At 47.5% G+C, this 20,589-nt stretch overlaps 1 protein-coding gene across 1 annotated transcript in view; it reads right to left on the bottom strand.

The window, feature by feature from the left end:
• lhfpl3 (LHFPL tetraspan subfamily member 3) overlaps positions 1 to 20,589 on the bottom strand; it is a gene marked incomplete at both ends in the record, with an annotated part of 33,503 nt that overhangs the window by 817 nt on the left and 12,097 nt on the right. The gene's annotated exons all lie outside the window — the stretch shown is intronic.

Genomic DNA, 20,589 nt, shown 5'->3' with positions numbered 1-20,589 from the left:
AGACGGAGAATTCTTTCTTTGGTGTGATGGACAAAATCCACTCAAAACCCAGAAATAGAGCTACAAAACCAAAGGGCATGTAATGGACGAACTGCACTCAAAACTCATCTTGTATTCTTTTATGTTGATTCGCGACTGAAAATGTAGCAATGCAGTTTTGGTTCAGGTAAAACGGTAATCTAGGTATATATTTGTACTTGTGCAAGCAGAGCGTGCAAGTATTGTGGCCGTGCTGGCTTTTTTATGTGTATGCTCGGATACTAGACGTTATTGGTGACATAATTACGATATATTATCAATATATTATCAATATATCAATATTTGTTGGGTAACAAGTAACGTAAGTATACATACTTTAGTATTTCATTTCAATGTTTTACAGAGAGGCTGAGATTTGAAAGTTTGTAGCGGTCGACTAACTGGAGGTTACGCAGTAACCGTGGTTATATTAGGGATATGAGTGAAGCGATTCACTATGGGAGCGCTCCCTCTGAGCGCGAGACACAGAATAATTATTAATAAACTCACATTCTACTAGTCGAATGGGCCTTTGCGACATGCCGTATTCCGTCACCTCCCCGGGTATAACCGGCGAAATACGCGCATGCGCACTAATTCGGTGAACATTTTCCTTCTGCCGTAACAAGCTAGAAGGGTATCTTGGTGAATCGCTTCACTCATATCCCTAATATAACCACGGTTACTGCGTAACCTCCAGTTATATAGCGGAATATTCGCTTCAGCGATTCACTATGGGAGACTTCATAAACTCCCTTCACCATATCACTGACGTGACACACCCATCCGACAGGTATACCTCCGTGGCCACCTGCGTCCCTGACACAGTGACCACAACCAGGATTCGGGAAGACAGGCAGACGAAGGCCACCCGGGTCACCGACCCGCTGGCCATGTCCCTACCTAGTGAGGCGCAGACAGCCCAAAGGCCGTCTAGAGCACCTCAGGGCTAACTGGGCTGATGGTCTCGGACCACCTCATGGCTCCAGGGCCTAAACCTATGCCCCAGGCTCTGGGCTAACCTAAGTTACCTGAACCAGGGCCTACCTATGCGAACCGCCGCGTGCAGACGCGACACCAAGGACAGCATGAGCCAGAGCCGGCTCTGCTACGTCCAGGTTATAAAACCTCGCAAACGTCGACGGGGACGACCAGCTCGCCGCCGTACAGACGTCCTGTATCGAGACACCCTTGAACAACGCCCAGGATGCCGCCACACCCCTCGTGGAGTGTGCCCTCAGGCCATCCGGCGGGGGTGTACCCGTACTAGCATAGGCCAGTTGAATGGCTTCCACAATCCACCGGGAAAGCCGCACCTTCGTGACAGGTTTACCTATCGCCCCAGCGCCCCATGCCACAAACAGCTGGCTACCCTGCCTCAAGGGAGCTGTTTTCTGCATGTATATCCGTAACGCCCTCACTGGGCATAAAGAGTGTAACTTCCTATCCTCCTCCCCCGCATGAGGAGGTGGATGGAACGACCCCAGATCAACAGGAACACTCCGAGCGAGAAAATTCTTAGGCACAAAGGCTGGGTTCGGTTTCACCGTCACCCTAAGTCCATCTACACTGAAGAACATGCAGTCCGCACTCACAGATAAGGCATGCATGTCACTAACCCGCTTAGCGGTCGTCAGCGCGATCAACAGAGCGGTCTTGAGCGATAGGAACTTTAGCCCCACCAACTCCAGAGGTTCAAACGGCGCCCCCATAAGAGCGTCCAGAACCAGAGATATGTCCCATGGCGGAGCCATAGACCGAGAGACCGGACGTGCCCTGTTCGCGCCCTTCATGAAGCGACGTACTAGGGGGTATTCACCCAAGGTCTTCCCCTCAATACCTATGTGACAGGACGAAATGGCTGCCAGATTGACCTTCACTGTGGAGAAGGATTTCCCGTCGTCCAAGAACTCCTGAAGGAAGGTCAGAACTTCCTTCACCGAGGCCAGGTACGGGACTACTTGCCCAGGCCTCTTCAAACACCACCGTTCGAAGACCCGCCAGGCTACATCGTACTGTTTTCTGGTCGACTGGGCCCTAGCTCCCTGAATAGTCGCTATGACGTTAGGAGGTAGGCCCTCATCCTGCAGATTCAACCTCTCACGGGCCAGGCCCACAGGTCCAGCGCGTGCGGTTGGGGATGGAATATTTCGTGTCTCACTTGAGTGAGCAGGTCCGCCCGCAGCGGGAGCTGCCAAGGGCGGTCGTACAGGAGCGGAGTTATCTCCGACCTCCACGACCCCCATGACGGAGCGATCAGGATCAAGGTCAGGCCCTGAGTCCTCACCCTGTTTAGCGTGGGAAGGATCAGGGACAGTGGGGGGAACGCATATAGCAGAGACCGAGGCCACCCGTGAGCTAGAGCATCCAAGCCCAGAGGTGCCTCCCCCCCGATAGAGAAGAACAGGGGACATTTCGTGTCCTCTGTTGAGGCGAACAAGTCCACCTCGGGAGTCCCGAACCTGTCCCAAACCTGAGCCGCTACCGCGGGATGTAGAGACCAGTTCGCATACCTGAGCGGACCCCTGGATAACAGGTCGGCCCCTGCATTCAGGAGACCTGGGACGTGACATGCCCTGATCGAGAGGAGGTGCTCGTCGCACCACAAAATCAGCTGGCGTGCTAGCATGTGCAGCTGGCGTGACCTGAGTCCGCCCTGTTTGTTGATGTAGTACATCGTCGTAGTGTTGTCCGTGCGTATCAGCACGTGGCAACCACGTAGAAACCGCTTGAAACGGTGTAGAGCTAGTAGAACCGCCATTAACTCCAAATAGTTTATGTGGGCGGTTCGGAGGCCGGCGTCCCATGTCCCCCTGGCCGTCCTCCCATCGAGGGTGGCACCCCACCCCGATAGACTCGCGTCCGTAGTGACCACCTTTCTGGAGAGGACTATCCCCATGGGGACGCCCTCTGTTAGGACATTTTGACCATTCCACCATTTCAGAGCCAGCACACATTCCGCTGTCACTAGGACCCGTCTGTGTCGCTGACTGCTGGGGATCCGCAGAGATCTCAGCCATGCCTGAAACGGTCTCATATATAACCTGCCTAGGCGTACCAGGGAGATGGCCGAGGCCATGAGGCCCGCCATCCTCAGACAAGTTCCAAACGCAACCTTGTGACCTGTTCTGAAAAGAGTCAAACATGCACGGAATGACTCGACTCTCTCTTGACTCAGCCTGGCCGTGAAAGAGAGAGAGTTCAGTGTTATGCCTATATAGTCTATTATCCGTGCAGGCACTAAAATGCTTTTCACGTGATTTATGCTGAAACCCAGAGAAGATAGGAGACTCACCACTAGTTGAGTGTGGGACAGCGTCTCCGGTGGTGAGCTCGCGCAGATCAGCCAATCGTCTATGTAGGTTGCGATGCGGACCCCCCGCCGTCTCAGTGGAGCGATGGCGGCTTGTGTGCATTTCACGAAAACCCTGGGAGAGAGGGACATCCCGAACGGCAGCACCATGTACTCGTATAGCTTCCCCTCGAAACCGAAGCGCAGAAACTTCCTGTGCGGTGGATAGATAGGGATGTGAAAATAGGCGTCTTTTAAATCCACGCTGGTGTACCAGTCGCCCTGGCGCAGAGAACGCACTAGCGAGTCCGCTGTCAGCATCTTGAAGCGGAAAGTTTTCATGTGTCGATTGAGAGCACGGAGGTCTAGGATAGGCCTTAGCCCCCCCCCCTTTTTTGGTACGAGAAAGTATCTTGAATAAAAACCCATCTTGCTCTCGTTCGTGGGAATCTCCCTGATGGCTCTCTTGTTTACCAAAGAGACTATCTCCGATCGTAGTACATCCGCCGCCTGACCACTCGCGTGTGACATAACAATCTTCTCGAACACGGGTGGTCTCATTGCAAACTGTAGCTTGTATCCGCGGGCGATGGTGCGCAGCACCCACGGAGATGCACCAATCTGTTTCCACTGTTCTAAATGTAGAGCTAGTGGATTCTCTATAACTACTGGAGAATTTTTCTGTGGTACTATGCTGCCCCCTGTTGGACAGGGGCTGGCAGCGGCCTGACTCACCTTGTGAGATGACACAGAATTCTCCGCCACCGGCCTGGCGCTCATTGATGGTGCAATGGCGCCCTCTGGTGGCGGGGGCGACCAATCCTGGAAAATTTGGCCGTGACGGTGCCAGCAAGTGACAGGTCTGAGGCTGTGACCTGTCACTTTGTTGACACGTCCCCCCACACTTCCCGAGAGCCGCAGTGGCTCTCTTGAAGGTGGGTTCATGACCCTCTGGGTTCGGGTTTGTATTTGGGTTTTTTGTTTGTTTTTTATTTTGCAATATTTTATTACAGAAAAAACATCCACAGAACATTTTGCAATATGACATTCTTGTACATTTACAGAATATTTCACAGTGTGGAAATTGTGTACACTCTGAACACCAACGTCGTCTACTGCGATCCGGTGTGAGCACAATTTTAACCTCTTTGGAGGTGGTCCGCCGGCGAGGTCCGAGACCACTCCCGACGGATTCAAACCCAGAACCAGGGGTGCTGGGGGGCTGGTCCTCTGCGGCCCCCCGAGGCAGGGCCAGGCCTGCTATTTATTGCGGCCACGCCCGCGTCCACGTCCCCTGAATCCGCCTCTGCGTGATGGGGAGTTCTGGCGGCGGCGGTCGTCTCCACGAGGCGTTCGCTGTCTTCCACGGGTCTGGTTGAATGCACGTGACCCCTCCCCTCTCCCCGTGAAGGGGGGGGGGCGGGAGGACGGACGCTCATTGCGGACTCTCCAGGCCTGACGGCTGTGCCTCTCGGCAGGCTGGCGAGCAGGAGGAGGCGGGGCTGACTGAGCAGGTCTACCCGGGCGGGGGAGGTGGCTCCCCGCTTCGGCTTGCCGTTTCTGCTCCTCTCCGGAGGCGATGAGCTTGTTTAGAGCGTCGTGGAACAGGCCCTCATGGGTAATGGACCCTCTAAGCATTACAGAGCGGACGTCACCTGGGTTTGGAATTGGAAACACGTCCAGCCATCTCACTCTTTCTTGTTGGACTGCGTTGGCCATGCCTCGTCCAACAGCCTCCGTGACGGCCAGCGTGAGCTCTATGATCTCATCGACGAGGCGTTGGGCCTCGGCCAGTTGGTCCGGAGTGGGAGCTGCACCCGCCTCGGCCAAGAGCATCGATAGGGAGCCCTGCAGTAGGGCCCCTGCGTTGGCTGACTTGGCAATGGTCACCATGTTGTCGTAGAGGCGGTTGAGAGCTAGCGAGGCGTCCTTGTCTTTCTTGTCAGGGAAAACCGGGTCCCTATCCATGGGGAAGTAGTGAGGGCTGTGAGGGTTCACCAGGTACCCTGCGGTGGCCCTGTCTATTTTTGGGAGTCCTAGCAAGCCCACCTCGTTGGCGAGCTCGGTGTCTAGGGCCAGCCCCCGACGGCGTTGTTTCTTGGCGTCAGAGGCAGGTTCGGCCCAGGTGTGGGTCAGTACACTTTTAAAACCTCCGGCGAGCGGCAGCGAGTCTTTAGGTGGAGGCTCGGTCCGCACGACTCTGCGGCATTGCCAGCCGTCCTCTGGCGGCAGGCCAGGGTCCTCTTTGGGCCAGTCTCGCCCGCACCTGACCGCTGCTGTTCTGTATAGATCCAGCAGCTCGGTCTCTCGCTTACGCAGCTCGGCTGTAGGTGGATTGGCCTCTGGTGGTGCGATGGCGCCCTGCACGGGCGCCACTTCCTGTCCAGCAGGGGCTGCCTGTTCGGCCGCCATAGCAGCTGCTTGGGCGTCGACGGCCGGAGGGTCCTCGGCCCGCTGCTCTCCGTCCACATCAACATATTCCTCCTCAACAATGACGTCGTCGTCGTCGTCGTAGTCGGAGTCGTGGACCTGGTCCAGCACTCTATAGTGTTGGTAGGAGGGAAGGCCGGTCTCCATGTCGTCGCCTTCGTCCCCGTCTCCGTCCCATTCATGGTCGGTACGTGGGCCGTGGGTCAAGGGCGGGAAGTCCTTGTCCATGTCAAAGACTGGGGGGGTCTTGGCCATCGCTACTGGGGCCCCCTGGGACTCAGAGGGTCTAGACGTGGAGGCCACTTCGTCTGGTGGAGGCCTACTTACCGTGGCCGACGCAGTGGAGCGGGGCCTGGCGCCTTGCCTGATGAAAACATCTTTCTGGTCATTATTATTATAATCAGCAGAGGGTAAGGGGATCCCTGAGCTCATTGGTACACACGAGGGACTATGGCTAGGCCGTGTGTTATTTACCGTGGCGGGGCCTGCACGGCATCCATCTTGTGAGTCTTCGAGCAGACGTTCCTCGAAGTCATCATAGTTTTCCTCGTTGTCGCGCTCGGGGGACTCGTATAACTTCCGTACACGGGTCAAACGGCGCCAAAGGTTGCGTTTGTCCATGTTCGCGCACTTAAGACATTTATCCGGAAAATCTAGGGCCTCTTCTGCGTGGTCGAGGCCCAGACAGTAGGCGCACAAGTTGTGCTGGTCCCATCCGGACATGGAGTTGCCGCAAGAGCGGTTCTTACATGTCTTTTGTTGCATCGGGTACTTGTCGCCTTGATAGCGGCGGGCTGAAGCTCTAGAACAACTCCGTTCAGACATGCTGCTGTGGTTACAGTACACTAGCAGCTAATAGGTACAGCAACGGAGATAAACGACACGGCTTGTGCAGCACGAGACAGTGTATGGCTTATACAGCAACCCGAACAAAAAGGCTAGAAGCTATCGCTTATGCAGCGGGGCTAACTAGTTAACAAAGGCTAGGCTTATACAGCAGCTAACAGGCTAGAAGCTATCGCTTTCACAGCGGGGCTAACTAGCTAACAAAGGCTATGCTTGTACAGCAGCTAACAGGCTAGAAGCTATGCTTTCACAGCGGGGCTAACTAGCTAACAAAGGCTTATACAGCAGCTAACAGGCTAAGCAGTTTTAGCTTACACAGCGAGTACTTACTTAGCGATAGAAGTCTTAAATTCGTGAGCTTATATCACCGAGGTGAGATCACCGATAAAGGAACCTCGCGGTACAGGTCGAATTGCAGACCCGTCCTTATTGAGATTAATTGTTTTATTTAACCAATATCGGAAAAAGGATCTCAGTGATATGAAAGCTTGTGTCTCACGAGCAGAAGAAAATCGAATTAGTGCGCATGCGCGTATTTCGCCGGTTATACCCGGGGAGGTGACGGAATACGGCATGTCGCAAAGGCCCATTCGACTAGTAGAATGTGAGTTTATTAATAATTATTCTGTGTCTCGCGCTCAGAGGGAGCGCTCCCATAGTGAATCGCTGAAGCGAATATTCCGCTATATAACTTGCGTGCTCTGCTTGCGCACTAGTAGGCCATTTATGGCCGTGGCCAGACTGTTGCCGCTCTCAATTTTCAAATGCTTCTGTGATACAGTCTGGAGCAACGGAAGCTCTCATGACTAAAATATAAAGCGGAGTTAAGTGGAGCCTCCTCCCCACTTCTGTTTCATCTTTTGAGTCACTCAAATTTATCCCAATATAAATATAAATCATCGAAGCATAAATATAGCTTGCTGCTTAGCTGCAATGGAAATACAAAATAAGCTCTGAAGATATTTTAAAATATATTTTTGTGAACCGAAATGACAAACGGATTAATCATATTTCGGGAGGTGTAGTTCCAGACTCTATATAGCATTTGGAGATTGTGGAATAGTTGTCTGGCTACGTGAAGCTACTCTGTCGATAATAAACAACAACAACTAGTATAACCCGGAACCACCACCACACAGGTACCATAGGAGAGATGGCGGGCAAACGTTGATCAAAACAGAGTAACATGAAACCATGGTTTCATTTTACGCTCTCAAGAGTTAAAGATCTATAAGGGTAAGTTGGTTACCAACTCTATAATATTTAGCTGGGGACCACACGGAACCCCCTCATGGAACCACTGTGGGGTCACTGGACCACTGGTTGAGAACCCCTGTCTGCAAACGTTGCGACGTGAACTTGTAGGCTAGATTGACAATCGTCACCCCACGACTCCATCGTATGACATACATTATTACCTTGTCTTCAGAAATATGTTCACAAAATTAGAGTGGCTATTTTGCATGGATGTGGTTTGCCTTCACATTTTGACTTGACCTGTGCCTCCTTGTGCCCACATTTTGACTTGACCTGTGCCTCCTTAATTGGGCCCACATTTTGACTTGACCTGTGCCTCCTTAATTGGGCCCACATTTTGACTTGACCTGTGCCTACTTAATTGGGCCCACATTTTGACTTGACCTGTGCCTCCTTAATTGGGCCCACATTTTGAAAACGACTGCAGTATTTTCTCATCCGTCTGTGTGTAGGAAAGGAAGCAAGCATGATTGCGTTAAAGATAAGACCTGTCACAGGGAATAGAACATATGAAGTCTGGGAATTGAGAAGGCAGTTAGAGAGAGAGAGAGAGAGAGTGTGTGTCACTGTGCTGCCCAGCCAACATGACCCTGCCTTCATTAGCTCTCTGCAGAGTGGATGACAATGACAGACTGGCCTACTGTAAGTACAACCGTCTAATAACACTACTGCTGTCGGTAGTGTGTGTGTGTGTGTGTGTGCGTGTGTGTGTCAGAGGAACTGAAGAAAGAGAAAAGGGAGGGAGGGCAGACAGGAAGGCAGACAGCAGTGTCTTAGATAGGTGGTTGGCTCTCTCACTAAAAGACAAGCAGACATGATTACTCAGATGGATAATCTCCGGAAGAGAGAGAGAGATTATGCTTGTGTTGGTTAAAAATTGAACCAATGAAAAGTATTAACAAGTGCTTCGGAGAAAACCTCTTAACTCCATTGAACCCTCAAAATGTCTGCTAAAGCAGCTAACTCCACCACCTCTCCTACTCTCATGCAAGTAAGCTAAATTGACAAAATCGATTAATGTTTTGCTGTGGCGGAAATTAAACTAAAGGCTTCAAATAGCGTGTGATCTTAACTTCCATGCAATGACTTCTCCCTCTCATCGAATCCAGCGCCATGCCCCTCAACATGAATAATACATGAAATTAAAACATTGTGAACATTTCAGATGAAGAAACAGTTTTCAGATAAGTGATGTGTAATATTTCTAGATTTGAGGAGGGGGGAAAAAAACAGCAGGTGCTATGTACTTTTGGAACGGTGGCGTTCGATATTCACACTTGACTTCATATGATTTTCAGTTGAATGTAAAAATGGAACACACAAGCTGTTTAAAAGAGGAACTATGCGCAGAACTCGTCCTTGAAGGAACTTCCGAAACAGGGGTGGGGTTAGGATGGGAGTGGGGGGATCGTAGTAGGGGGGCTACATGCATTACTACTCTCTCCTTGTACACAATAGAAGCAGGGAGCATATTACTTGACTCCTTGGAAAAAACGTTTCCCCTTTTTCATGTCTATAAGAAGACTATTGTCATTTTAACCACTTCTTTCACCCTGGCCTCCCTAAAATATAAGTAGAGCCTTGTTCAGTAGACCAGGATAGGCGAAGGAAAAAAAACCATCTCATGGATGCACCTGGGACGTATCCTCAGTGATGCATCCCAAGGTCATCTGGGTTTTGGGTCTCCCAACATCATACCGCTCACTCGGGTGACCAGACTTACGTCCCAGTAGCTACCCACAATCATACAACAAAGTGTATATATAGGTGTCCTTTGTGAAGGACACGTTTGCACCGCCTCACAATGCCTTTGTTAATATGTATTCTCTTTCAGTCCACCACACATTGGCGTAATAGACTGTTATGAAGGGCAAAGGGGTCGGCTCATTTGAAGGATGAGCGTGTAGTGTGTGCGTGTGTGCATTTCACAGGCGCATCAGGCTTCTATTCTCTGCTCGATTCATGCTCCTTTAATAGATGTGTGTGTGTGCGTGCGTGCGTGCGTGCGTGCACTGGGAGTCATCTCAGGGCTTTGTTCACACCCGCGTACTGCTGCTGTCTCTCTGTCATGCAGCGCAGCCAGCCAGTCATGTGGGTTGGCGAAGCCGTAGACTTCTGCGATATCAAAAGAATCCCTACTTTATCTCTCTCCATATTTTATTTCTTTCTCAGCAGGGGGGGTCTTCCTTTCTGCTACATTAACAAATCATTATAGGATGGTCTGTAGCTTTATCTTAGCCTTGACATACACACACACACGCACTACTAGCGGCTATTAAATTAATTTCGCTCCTATGCCACTAAAATGTGGAACGCCCTACCAACAGCCATTAAGAAATGTGAATCCCCACACACACACACACACACACACACACACACACACACACACACACATCAAAGGCCCATCATCATCATGCCACAATTCACAGGCACAGCAGGCTTCTATTCTCTGCCCGATTCACGCTCCTTTAAAAGATGTGTGTGTGTGAGTATGTGTGTGTCCGTGTGTACGTGTGTGCGTGCGCGTGCATTTTCACTTTTGAGCCGAAAGATAATGAGTGCATGCTAGGAGACTATGAATCCTGTGCAGCCTTGTTCCACTTCCTCATTAACACCTGTGTCGTCAGCCCCTCATTAACACCTGTGTGGTCAGCCCCACTGATATAAGTCACACTGTGTCTCCCTGCATGTCTGTCCACCACTGGCCTGCCCCAGCAAGCGATTACGCTCCACGCGTCCCAAACTCTTCTCCCTTCTAGCTCCAAAACTATATGGAACGCACTTCCCATTGTAATCAGAACCACAGACTCACTCCCAATCTCCGCCGCCGTGGTCTGCAAACCCACCTCTTCAGACTCCATCTTAGCCCGTAGCACTTTCCGTAGCCTCGACAAAGGCTCATAAATTATGTATGGCATTTTATGTAGACATAGCACTCTGTATAGTGTATACACATACAGTAGTTTCATTATACAGATATTCCACTGTTTTGTTAGGTTCTTAGCTTACGATTCTTGATTACTATTTTCTAATTATATTCTTTATGTATTTGATGTATTTACCATGTGTTGTTCTTGCGCTCTGGATTCAGAGCGTCTGCTAAATGCCTAAATTGTATATTGATTCACCAGGTAACGATTCGATTCTACGATGCATCACACGTTTCTATAGGACTACACAACCTTTTAATCAGTCAATAGAAGCAGTCAGATATACTGAACAACATATTTTGTTAACCCTAAGAACCCTAACCCTTAAAGCGGGACTGACACGCCCCTCGGGAAGCTATTAAGGCTATTAACGCTAGCATCTAGATTGTGACGTACGTAAGTGCCAGCTCAATTTGACCAATAAAATTGATCTTGTATCTGGTCTAAATGTCAGAGCGGCTCTGGGCTCTGCGAGTTAGCGTTCCTGGTGGCTATCAACTCATGCTAGTGGTTTTGAGGTCACTTTTAGCTTCATAGCTGGGTAAAAGTTTGGTGGAAAAAATGATTATTTTTTTCCAAAATCCTCGCCAGAATGACACCGAGTTGACGTCTAAGTTTTAGGGAAAACTGTTGCATAATCGCAATTCCGCGCGACGGGTTCCATCGTACCCATCTTGTCTATCTGTCTCCCCCCCGCTGACACGCCCTCAGCCGGCTAAGTGCTGAACAGGGCTCACGGAGCCCTGGAGCTTCACGTAACGTTACCAAAGCCTGTGATACTCTAGCAAAACTGCGCCGGCCGGCTCTCTCTCTCTCTCTCACACACACACACACACACACACACACACACACACACACACACACACACACACACACACACACACACACACACTCTCTCTCTCTCTCTCTCTCTCTCTCTCTCTCTCTCTCTCTCTCTCTCTCTCTCTCTCTCTCTCTCTCTCTCTCTCTCTCTCTCTCTCTCTCTCTCTCTCTCTCTCTCACACTCACACACACCGATATAGGGGCGGTCTCTCTCTCTCTCTCGCACACACGGGGGACTTCGCAGCCGGTGTGTGGTGGGCTTCAGACGGACTAGTCACGCGAAATTGCGATTATGCAACAGCTCAGTTCAGTTCAGTGCAACAACTCAATGTCATTGTAAGGAAGATTTCCGAGAAATAAAATAATTTTTTTTATTAGACTTTCACCTAGTATGACGCAAAAGGTTACCTCAAAACCACTAGCCTTTAGTTCGCTAGCCACTCAGCTCGGCTAGATGCTAGGTCACGTCAGAGCCTGAGATATAGTCACGTGTCGTTTGAAACTGTTTTCATTCAGACCACGTGATGTACCTTATCAGCAATGTTAATCTCGGGCTGTGACATTCCCCCTTTAATATATAATTATATTTAGGCTTCGATCAGCGGTTATCGATTATGTCACATTGCTGCATGGCCAAATTGCGATGCATTGCCGAATCGATTAGTTTTGACACCACTGATGGAATTATGGCGCCTTCCAATTGCCTATTTGCTATAAGAGTACATTGTTACTCTCACTTAAATTTCATTTAATTAAAAAAATGATCTAAGCTATACTTCTTTCACCACAGCTGTCTATAGTCTTGCATTTCTCATGGGGAGTTGTCCATGCATGTATAGCGACTTAGCGAGATAGCCAAAAGAGTGGGAGATCCTGTTGACCGATGCATGGCTGCATTGGACTATCTCATTCTCCACTTCACCTTACAGTATTGTCAAACAATGCCCTGTGCCCTGTCCTTCCCAACTGCTCCGTATGCAGGCCACAAGCCAGACGCTTATAAAAGGCCATTTGCATGCTCCTTTTTCTTCTCTTCCGTCCGCAATACACTGAGCGCTTCTCTTGTCATTATGGCTGGTAAGAATTTTAAACACGGAGAGAGAAGGGGGGGGGGGGGGGGGGGGGGTTAGGAGCCAGAGGTTGAGATGTGTGTGTGTGTGTGTGTGTGTGGGAGGGGGGGTGTTAAGGTGGGATGAGAATGAAAAAAGAAGGCTGGGGGAGATGAAGAGTCAAACGAGTGGGAGAGAGACGGAGACAGAGAGACGGGCACAGAGACAGAGACGGTGCCACAGAGAAAGGAGCAGAGACGGACAGAGAGACAGTGCCACAGAGACAGGAGCAGAGACGGGCACAGAGACAGAGAGACAGGAGCAGAGACAGGACAAAGGAGACACTAGTGTGTTCATGTCATATTAAGCTAAGATGCTTAAACTGGCAGAGAAACAACGTGATGTTAGGAATGACAATGAGCTTATTAGATTGATTGGGTATATAGCAGGTCAGAATCGTGTGTGTGTGTGTGTGTGTGTGTGTGTGTGTGCGTGCGTGCGCGTGCTCGCGCAGTTTTACAATTTCAATTCAATTCAATTCAATTCAATTTTTCAATTCAAAGGGCTTTATTGGCATGAGAAAACATACGTTTACATTGCCAAAGTTTTACACTGTGTGAGCTTGCAGATCAACTATTTTGGTTGAGCCACATTATTTATGCGCAACTACAGTGTGAATCAGGCTTGATGGGCTTGAGGGATATTCATGAGAGGTTACAAGACTGGAAGCCCAATGGAGCTGCAGGATCATGAAGTATTTAAGATGGCACCGTTTGTTTCTAGAGCCTGGAGTAGGAACCAATCTCAACTCTTCGAGTAGGTCCATGTCCGGTCTCTTGTTACAGGCCCCGATTTCTGACAGTAAAATCTGCTTGACACTCTAGTCTAGCGCCTTTATTCTGAAAAATTCCCCGGCAAAAGTGTTAATATGAAAAACACACTTCAAAGACATGGCAGAGACTTCTGTCAAGCCAGGGCAAAGCCGGCTAATCCACTGCTTATTGTACTCCTCACGACTGACTATTGACTGCTCTGATGATGTGCCTTTGAAAGAAACATAAACAATTTCACATTGTCCCTAAGATAGAAGACGCTTTGAGGTCGGTCCCTTGCTTACCATGAAATTGATTGGCGCCATAATTTACAGTCCAATAACTGGCCCTGCTGAAGCAGCCTTATAAGCATCCAGACCAGGCCCCTATCTATCACACACAGGCCAGAGAGTTACAGCCTTATTCACAGGGGTGGAAACTGGAAAGTAGCCTGAGCTAATGTGTTAGGTTTCTGGTCTAGCCCATTTTGACCTGAGATCAGATTCTAAAAATGTCTGTTTGAAAATGACAGTTTTCTGAAAAAGCTATGTTTCTATGTCAGTCGTTCTCGATTTTTCAAAAATAGAAGACCTACAAGCTCAAATATAACACAACGGCATATACATAACTAATCCCTCCATGTTCATTGCAGGCATAAGTGAATGCAGTTGATCTGCAAGTGTAATGACAATTTGCGCACCGTGCATAATCTTTGCTCACGACCACTTCATAATCTTTACACATAATCTTCGCCGAGGCGACATTATGTTAAAAGGCTTCAAATAGCCTATTTACTGAACCATTCCAACAAGGGAAATAGTTCCGCATATAAATTATTATTATGGTAATCCTCGTGGGCAGGGGAATTGTCTTGCATTTTTACTAGATCTCTTCTCTCGTGAAAGAAGACCCCTGCTTGACTATAAGGCTTCGTTCACACGGGTACTTTTATAAACGTATCTTTTTAGTTTTCTTTATTATTATTATTTTTAATCTCGGCATCCACACTGCCTCGTTTACAAAAATATCTCCATACACACGACATCGTAGCCGAGCCTATTGGGGACATTCTCCACAATTAGTACCTTTACTTTTGTGGTACTTTAAGTACATTTGGAAGCCAATACTTTTGTTCACCCTTATACGGGTCCATTTGGTTCCATTTGTACACTCTCAGAGTTATGGGGGTCCTTGAAATAAATACAAAAGTTTGAGAACCACTGCAGTGCACACTAAATGAAACAAAGCCTTAATTAGTATCATCGGAAAATTCCTGAAGGAAGTAGGGAAGCGGCCCGCAAGAAGGAAGAGTTATTTCCAAAATGGCTGCTCTGCAGTGCATATACCAGTACTGGTCCGTGTTCGGAGGAGGAAGGCAGGCAAGGAGGGTGACATGTGTCACTGCAAACTCCTACGGGCTGGGGCCGTATAGAGGCAGGCGGCAGGAATAGGACGCAGGTTGTTGCATCCTTACGGTGGGGGCTCCTCGATCCTGAGCCAGTAGGATACAACAGCAGTGACAACACACGGAAATGTGCATGGCGAGGAATTAATTGGCATAAGGACTAAGTTGGCTGCTCTAAATAAGAAAGAAAAACTGAAATCTCTTCCAAGTTCATTATCTACCTTTAGATGTTCTATCTGAGCAGAGCACGTCTTTCCATTTGCCCCAAACCTCAAAGGAACATCAACTCACAAATTATATATGAAACTTCGTAACCAAGCGCTGGTGCGTGGTGTGTGTGTGTGTGTGTGTGCGTGCGTGTGGTGTGTGTGTGTGGTGTGTGTGTGTGTGGGGTCACTGGGGTGTGGCAGAAGCCGGGATTTGGAACAGGTGTTCTGATTAATTACTGCCTTCCCACCAGCAAACCTGTAGACTATAATGTAGCTTCTGCCAAGTGAGGATCGGCAGGGCTGTAATGAGTGGAGAGAGCTGCCTCTCACAAACAGAAATATCACATGTGTTAAGCCTCATGCACTCACTGTCAGCAACGCTCAAATCGGCCCTACTGTAATTATATTTTTGAAGCACTTCCATGACCAGGATAAGCCTATTTGGATGGACATAGGCCTACTACGATCTGACCATATGGGGTGAGTGGCATATGATGGGAAAGCCGTTTTATTTTCTCAGTAAAATAGAATAAAAAAGCCTCAGGGTGAAAACTTCTTTACATCAATTAGATCAGTAAATGTTATGCTGCTAGTTAGCTTGGTTGTGGTTGATTGAACACCACAGACTGAGGCCGGGTTTACTGTACTTATAGCTGAATTGTACAGTGTACACTTCATCTAAAATGCTTCCCTTTTACTCTATTTATTATCTCTCAACCTCCTCATTTGCTGTTGTGACAGTCTTCTGGGAGTGGCAAGCAAGCAGCTTCTGGCAGTTCTTTTGAATGTCTTAGAGTTTTACAATTATTATCTTCTCTGGAAATCATTCACCGTTCCAAGTTTAAAGCTGATGAGATTGTTCCATTTCTCAGCTCAGTGGTCGGGAAGAAGAGGGCTCACAAAGTGTATGAACTTGGCGCCATATTTGCTCATTTTCAGTGGCATGCGATCTCTGGCGTGCTGCTCTGCTGTTATGCTTGATTTGTCAAAGTCAGCTGGTGGCAGCAGCGAGTTCCTCCTCCTGCTCCCATCTGGTCCCTCTCGGGCAGAGACGATGTACTCCGAGCCATTTCTGACCGGAGAGATATGCGGCCGTATGTGGCCACTAGAGGCGGGGACCAACGCGATACTGATGACGTATTGAAGCGCTGCCACAGTGCAAATGTAAACACAACCTAAGAGGACTACAACTCAAAATTATTATGGAGACAGGAGATATCATACTTTTTGTCCCGCTGCTTCCGGTTTTTCGTTTCTGCTTGAGATAGCCCAGATGCAGGCAGGAGGAGGGAACTTGTGAACTCAATACTGCCGCAATCTGGCAGAGTCAGGTTACCACGATGAGCCTACAAGTAATATCTGTGCGACACCATAAATAAATCACAAATCAGGTTTCATCCTAGCAGGCTGCTCTCCCTAATCGTGTCACTACTCGGCCTGTCGCGATTGAACCGTCGGCTGGATGGAGGGAGTCCAGCTCGTTGCCAATTGCCACGGAGACTCCTTCAACTCCACCGCGTTGCGTTGATTCCCTCAATGCATGATGTGATTTTTTGGTTCGTTTTTTGGTTCACAAAATTTGGAATTGTGAATTTCGGTAATTAATTGAAACCAAAGATATGGCACTGGTAGGCACACTAAGCAACAAAGACGTTAGAAAAATTACAACACAGACATTTTTTTGCCACCAAACATCTATCAATAACTGTGATTAATAATCCTTAATAGAATTTTAAGCAAGTCGTAATTGTCTTTTTGTGCCGTAAACATACAGCGCTGCCACTGACTGTTCATGTCATCAGAGAGAGAGAGAGAGAGAGAGATCTGCCAGCAGTGTCGTTTCCATAGAAACCCCAACTATTTCCCTCACTGGGACTGTTGTTAGCATACATACACACACACACACACACACATACAGAGAAGTACATGGCATAATAGAAGAGCACATATTATGTGCTCTCATGTCTTCCCAGTTCCTGGTTTGCTGTGACGTACTGTACCCCCATGTACGGTATGCCAATTAAGATGTGATGCAAATGTGCAATCCCTGTCCTCAGCTGTTTGCAAATTTGTTAAACAGAATATAGAGAAAAAATATATATAGAAAATAACAATAAAATGCCTCCCTTTTTAATGCCCAAAAATGCCCCCCTTTTTGACAAAGATATAAATTTGCAATCTGAGAGCTGCTAGGCAAATGTAGTGGTCCTATTTGTCAATGATATGGTTAGCCAGTGGCATCTGGTGTGTCAAAATAATCAGCCCCTTTTTCTGGAAAATATATATATTTTCTATTTCACTCATGTGTTTAGAAAATGTTAATAAAAAAAGCAAGCCGAAACTCGGACCGCATTTGTATTCCATGTATAATGCATGTCTTTTTTTCCATATACCGTCCCTCCATTAATCATGTTTTATTTATTTCACACTGCATGGTGCACTTCCTCGTTTCCAGCTCGATGCCTCATGCCACATGTGGCCCCCACCTTCACTTAATGCGGCTTGCATGTTAATATCAGAACACTGATAGATATTGTATTGATTTCAGCTGTTACAATTCTAAACCCGCTTTGATTACTTCACGACTAGTATTAAATGGCTAGTACTTAATGACTAGTATTACAATGCTATTGTCTTTTTGTGTCCAATGTAGTTATGTTAACAGTTCATAAAGTTAACATAACTATAACTAAAATGCATTTGAAATTCAATAAAAAGGTTACTTTTCAGGATTCCAATTCAAAAATAGCAAAAAAATGATTCATGTTTTCAATTCAAATATAGCAAAAAATAGCTGATCTACAAGCCCGATCTACAAGCCCATCGTCAAAGTTGCCCACCCCTGCCCTAGATGGATGATCTGCTAATTAATGCCTCTTAACTTAGAACAGTGCTACTCAACCCGCGGTCCCTGATTAATGTATCTGTGGTCCGTCATGGTCATACCAATACAAATATTATTTGTTATTTTCATTGTTTTGAACCAGATTGTAGGTATAGTATTGCTTGTTCCAAGAGAAAGTGATATGGCCTGATCAGCATTGATGAGTCGATGTGTTTCCTCCAACTGCACCTTGGTCTGCCCCTGGGGTCTCCACTCTCCCAGTGGGACGTGCCTCGAGGACCTCCCTAGGGAGACGCCCGAGAGGCATCCTGATGCAACCAGATGCACAAACCACCTAAGCTGGCTCCTTTCCAGGCGAAGAAGCAGCGACTCTACTCCGAGTCTCTCTCATGTGACTGAACTTCTCACCCTAACTCTAAGGGAGATGCCAGCCACCTATTCGCAACCTTATTCTTTCAGTCATGACCATAGGTGAGAGTAGGAGTGAAGATTGCTCGGTAGACAGAGAGCTTTGCCTTCTGGCTCAACTATTTTCATCGCAACAGTGCGGTACTGTTGTGACAGAAATGTTGCGGTACGGAAATGGTAAATGCACTCCATTTATGGTGTCAGTATTGCAATGTTCTTCCTAGGCAGTTTGTCCAGCTCTTGGACTATGCAAGAGGGCAATATTTTCGGGAAGTCATGTCTGTATATGACTGTTAATGGCCTGCAAGTCTAGCGCTAGTCAAATAGTCCGGTCCCATAATGGAGATATTGATCGATGCCAGGGTGGAGATGAAAGGGCATCACATTTACAACCTGCTGAGAAAGCTTTTCAAGTGGAAAGTAGATTATTGTCTCTCCTTTCGAGGCACGGAGGCATGATGAAATAGGGTTAGAACCACGGTTATGGGCCAGACCTGCACAGTGATTTGCAGCCAGACGATATACAGGTCGATTTACAAGCAATATAAATGGATAGATTGAGAGAGAGAATATACAGTGACCCTAGGTCAAGCTTGTGAGTTGACTTGTGCGTGGACTGAAAAGGCTGTTGCGGAGGTCAGTGACAAAATCGCCAAGCTCACAATGTTATTTTCTTTCTCTGATACACCTTAAAACCTATGATGGTGACACTAAAGATGGTTCTTTATTGATTTAAGTATAAATCAGGCTTAAGAGCACCATCTCATGTCTCATGTTGGAGAGGGGTTTGAGGGATTTTATAGTGACTGCTGCATGCTATAGAAATGTTGATGGTCAAATATGTATAACATTAAGAGCCACTTTCCCAGACATGGATTATAATAAGCCTAGTTCTAGACTGACAATGTTATGAAGATCTCCAGTCCATTGAAACAAGTTTTTAGTCTAGGAGACTAGGGATATGGCCAGTTGTGGGTAACTGAGCATTTTTTGTCTCTTTCTTTTGTGTACGGTCATTGATAATGAAGGTTTAGAGCTGTTTTTCAGACACGTGGGGTAACCTTAAAAGGTTGATTACCCCTGAAGGTTACCCCACGTGTCTGAAAAACATCTTGTTAATTGCTCACTCACCATGAATCAATAAAAATCATACGAGTGTGATATATGATGACTAAATCCACGGGATAACGTGAGTGAATCTCCTTCATTGCGGGCAGACAACATCACTCATTAACACGAATGCTCACACACATTGACGAAGCATCAACCGATCGATCTCATGCACGCACGCACACACACCCTTTGTGGCTCCGCACGCTGCTCATTTTCGAATGGGGCACAGTCGTGCCCTTGCCCACCCGCCTCCTCCCTCGAGAAGAGAGAATAAATCAAGCCAGCTGTCTTCCTCACTCCGGCCCGCTGATCAAGAGGATGAAATCTATAAAGCCTACAGCTCCTCTGTCTGGACTCTCAGATGTGTGAAGGCTGGCGAGATAGAGAGATGTTGATTTTTTGGTTTTGTAAATCACGGGGGTCCATAGACTTGGCTGCTACGTGACGAGGTGGCAGAATATGGACTTTTTTTATGTTTGTTTTAAGTATGCCCCACGCAATACGGCATACTTGGGCGGCATACTTGTTTTTGTGGGGGGCATGCTGATTTTTAGAATGAATAAGGCAAACATGAAAAAACAGAAGTTGCTTCTGTGCTCTGCTTTTTCCACATTGGTTACAGTTTCTTTCCTTTTTCAATTCTGACTGCGTTCTTCTATGAATTCTCCAGTTCAATTCACTGTTTCTTGTGAAGCTTCTTCCACATTGGTTAGAGTTGTACCGTTTCTTTCCTTTATCCATCCTGGCTTGTTTCCTGTATGAAACAAAATCACACCTGTGTGATTCAAGTACACATCAGTTACCATATTGCTTCACCGATAAGGAACTATGTGGCAAGTAGTAGCCTAGTATTGTTTGTATTTTTTATCGTTCATGAAAACATAGCTTGTTGATATTTAGTTTCCTGTTTTTTTTTGGGCTGGAATTAATTATGCAGAGACATGCACCCTTTTACCCTCCCGTCCTAATTAGGCACAGTTCAACTTGCCTCCTCTCTTAATTATGAAGGCAGGAAGAGAAGATCTTGTTCAAGAAGATGGCGATAAAATTTTTACTGCAGTTTCATATTCCGTTTCATAATGGGAAAGTCACAATAGCCATTGCAGTTATTCCCTGATTACAATCCAAACAGGGTTTTCCTTTATAAGTGATC

Source organism: Protomyctophum bolini, assembly GCF_963924005.1.
Source record: "Protomyctophum bolini genome assembly, chromosome: 23".
Lineage (NCBI taxonomy): Eukaryota > Metazoa > Chordata > Actinopteri > Myctophiformes > Myctophidae > Protomyctophum > Protomyctophum bolini.
This window is presented reverse-complemented; position numbering and strand designations above follow the sequence as displayed.